Source organism: Odontomachus brunneus, unplaced genomic scaffold, assembly GCF_010583005.1.
Source record: "Odontomachus brunneus isolate Ranch 3 - 2012 unplaced genomic scaffold, Obru_v1 Obru_scaffold_058, whole genome shotgun sequence".
Taxonomy (NCBI): domain Eukaryota; kingdom Metazoa; phylum Arthropoda; class Insecta; order Hymenoptera; family Formicidae; genus Odontomachus; species Odontomachus brunneus.
Genome location: NW_022639508.1, coordinates 941534 through 945836, shown reverse-complemented (window position 1 = coordinate 945836; position 4303 = coordinate 941534). Strand labels below are relative to the sequence as shown.

The following is a 4303-nucleotide window of genomic DNA, read 5'->3' as shown; positions in this document are numbered from 1 at the left end:
ATTGACCATTGTTATGCAAGAATAATCCAATTAAAAAAATTATAAGCTTCTGTCAATGGATATTCCATTCACATCTTTTTAAAACAAACAAAAAGAACTCAAGCCTTATATATTCTTGAAAGAAATTAAGAAACAGTTATTTATTTTTTATCAGTCACGTCTTTTTGCACATTTTTCTAAGAATTGAGCTAGTCAGTACTCTTAAAGAAATGAAAATGCTTGACTCGTTGAACTATTGCGATAATCTCAGAGCTAAATTCTTTGGTTGGATCATTCTTACGTAACTCCGGCGAATTGCAAATTCCAATTCTTACTTTACTTCCCGTCGGACCCAATGCGATTTACGTTTACATGCATGCAACCTACGTAAAGTGACACTTTGTGTCTACTACATGAACGTCTAAATTGAGCGCTCACCATTGCGCGTCGTCCCACGCAGGGTCCACCAGCCATCCTGTCGCTACATCTGACACTGCTATGGTTCTCGTGTCCCACGTCGTCTGTAATTCACTCCCGACCGCGGTAATCTAACGGAGGTTTCACGAAAAATCCCGTCTCTCTTTGGGTTGCGAATTGCGTATAAAATATCGCGAACTGCATCTTCGAGGAAATGTCGGCCTTTCGGATAAACGACGAGTATGTGCGACGAATTCAGCAACGGTCGGGTCGAGTTGTAGTGCATCGCTTTGATACATGCGCGACGCGGATCTCTTACGAAGAAAACGGAATCCGCAAACGAAGGAAACACGCGATGAGAAAGCCGATCTCGCAAAATCTTTCGACGCGAGGGCGAAGTAATCTGTGCGAAATTCTCACGACATAGAATATCTCTAATGTAACGTTTCGATGGTGCAACGTAGTAAACTGCAATACAGCTCCGCAATATTTTTGCGGATATCAGCTCCGCAATACTTTTGCAAAGACAATTCCGCAATGTTTTTGCGGATAACAACTTCGCAATACTTTTGCAAAGACAATTCCGCAATATTTTTGCGGATAACAACTCCGTAACATTTCTGCAAAGTTTGCTCTCCCGCAAATACGCAAACATATCAAATTAATAATCGCGAAAAATCAAAAACTATGAAAATTGTGACGATAAAGATAAAGATTCTATTCAAAATTCACGCGAAAAAAATGTTACTACGTGAAACGTCTGTCTTCGTTCGATGGAACTTGTAGCGTGCCGCGTAAGTAAACAAATAACTGCTCGCATGTCTGACTTGTGTACATCGCGTTTTTCAAGATGGATCAACGCTCGCTAGCATTGTCTCTATTGTGTCCCGCGTTAGGAAACTATAACTCTAAATGAAAAATTAAAACCTGAATATTTTCCGACGATCGCGAAATTAATTTTGCGAGCAGTTTATATAATCACGTTAGATCGCTTCGCGCAGGTGCCGCACAATATCGGATTTTACTTAACGAAGCACGAACTCTACTTTATGAAATACAATCGCGACTCAAACTCATGCGAGAAAAAATTGAAAAAATTAACGACCGGCGGAAGATCTATGACGCGGGTGATGTGATTGCACGTTTTTTGTAGCGCAATCTCTGTGGCGCAATCTTTTTGTGTGCTGACGCACTCCTCGAGACACCTGGAAGATCGTATTCAATAAAACTGAATAATTTTACAAAACTTTGAATGTTCAGAGCGTATATTCAATACTTTAAGCATCTACCAGAGTATTGGAGTTTGATTAATCAAAATTTTCTCCGACGAAAATCATCGACCAATCAATAATCTAATCAATTAATCAATTAATATATATATATATTAGGAGAGAACTTCTTGAAAATTTATTTACCAAATTTATATAGAATATGTATTACTAAATTATTCCTTGAAAAAACGATTTTCCAAATGTTTCAAGTTTTTTATTGGACGGCACATACACATACTACAACTACAGCAAAGTAAATCGCATTGATTTATAAGCATGCACTACATCGAAAGACTTCGTCTTTCTTTTATCAATGTCTTTTGTTTTGACTCACCGAACCGTCGATCCGGGCAGCCACGTTCTGCTTTCGTTTCTAGAACAAAAAATGCCATTTCGCCGATTAGATTCATGCATTAATGTCGATTTGAATGAAGAAATTTGAAAGATTAAAAAAAAAAATAAATATTTTTCATGCTGGGAGAATTTTTCGGAGTGCATTCACACTAAAATATTCCACTTTCTTTTTTCTTGACGTTGCAAATAAATCTTACAACAAATCAACATTTTTCAAATGGCGATGTTATCCAGAAAAATTTTCCCCGCATGTAATTACAATTTAACGCGATCTTTTGATTCAATTCAAATTATCTCAAATTTGAGCAACAATATTATCAGTCTTGTCGGATTTCTTATTATGAATGTTAATTAGTGATACTCATTTTCGAGCAGACCCCGCTCAGCCCGAGCCGGATCCTCCGGCACAGCAGCCCCTTAGAGTCAGCTAGTCGCTTGCTTCGTCTCTGCAACAGAAAGTATATTTAATGTAATATTAATTAGTTACACACGACAGTGGAGGCATTAAAGAACTCGATTTCAGCGAATTTCTTTTTGTCAGATTTCTAATTAATATAAATGTGATCAATTAATCAATCAATCAGTTAATCAATTTCTAATTAATATAATTTGTAAATCAGTGAAGCTCACCTTCGCACCGACTCTGCCAGGCCCGAGCCGGATCCTCCGGCGCAGCATCCCTTTAGAGTTGAGTGCTCATTTCTGCAACAGAAAGCAAATTTAATTTAGTATAATTAATTATACAACAATGGAGGCATTTGATCATTATTATTTCCTTATTATTCGATCATTATTATCCGCTCGTGGTTATTATCATACGATGGTCGCTCAGGCATTATTATAATTATTATAAAAAAGTAATAATATTCGAATAATAAATAGTAGTAATAATAATATCTGCTCGATAAACGTCAAATACAAAACGTGATAATATCCGCGAGTAGATAATAACTGAATAACGATGATCAAATAATCGGTAATAACAATGAATAACAATAACTGGACAACGGCGAGATAAATGAACAAAGACGAGGTAAAGAAATCGTAACGGCACGCCCGAGTTGCTTTTCTATGCGTAATAGCAACAATTAAATAATAACCGAATAAAGAAGTAATAATATTCGAATAATTATATAAATGGATGATGATAATATTTTATCGGCATTGAGGAACTCGATTGCGACGTTTCTCTATCTAACAAGTAAAAAAGTAAATAAAACGCGGTAATTACCTGTCGCAGTAAAGCCCACAACACCTACTCGCGTGAAGAGTACGCGTCTTAATATGTCTTAATTATCGCCTCAATTGTCGCGAAGTCAAAACGCGGTATCAAAAATCGGTACGGAATAATCTAAAAAATAACGCGGCAGCTTCCGATGTGTTCGTCTCGACGGTTGAGAGTGTTGTGACATGACGCTCGAGCACGTGCACACGCACGCGTGTTTACATGACCCTGCCGCGCGCTCCCCCAAGCGTCGCTCAGTCAGCGGCACAAGCGGGCCGTTACGAGGGTCCGTTTACCTAGCCTTTGTGAAGCCTAGAGTTTTTGTTAGAGCCGTTGCCCACATATTGTTATTACCGATTATTCGATCATCATTATTTCGTTATTATCCACTCGCGGATAATGGCTTGGTTTACATCGTGCACTTGATACGCGTATTAAATAGTAACTTTCTATTAGATAATCTTAATATCGACGGTGTATATAAATAATGGTATATTAAGCTGCTATAATACTGATCAAGAAGACTTATTGTATCGATTGAATGCGTCATCGTTGATATGCATTGTCAATATTAAGATTATTTAATAGAAAGTTACTATATAATACGCGTATCAAGTACACGATGTAAACCAAGCCATTGTCACACGATTGTCGAACAGATATTATTATCACTATTATTTAATATTCTAGTATTATTACTTCTTTATTCAATTATTATTTAATTTATTCGGTTATTATTTAATTATTGCTATTACGCATAAGAAAGCAACTCGGGCGTACCATTACAATTTCTTTACCTCGATTTTAATCAGTTATTATTGCCGTTACCCAATTATTGTTATTCATTGTTATTGCCGATGATTCGATCATCGTTCAGTTATTATCCGCCCGCGGCTATTATTACACGATTGTCGAACAGATATTATTATAATTGTTCTAAAAAAGTAATAATATTCAAATAATAAATGGTAGTGATGATAATACCTGATCGACAATCGTGTGATATATATATATATATATATATATATATATATATATATATATATATATATATATA

General features: G+C 36.2%; 1 protein-coding gene across 1 annotated transcript in view; it reads right to left on the bottom strand.

The window, feature by feature from the left end:
• Window positions 1-1852: 1852 nt before the first annotated feature.
• Window positions 1853-4303, bottom strand: part of LOC116845819 — a 37898-nt gene continuing 35447 nt past the window's right edge. The window contains exons 4-5 of the transcript XR_004378343.1: window positions 2652-2723; window positions 1853-2467 (exon numbers count right to left, since the gene is read on the bottom strand). The gene's annotated coding sequence lies outside the window, so the exon portion shown is untranslated. The remainder of the gene's footprint in view (window positions 2468-2651; window positions 2724-4303) is intronic.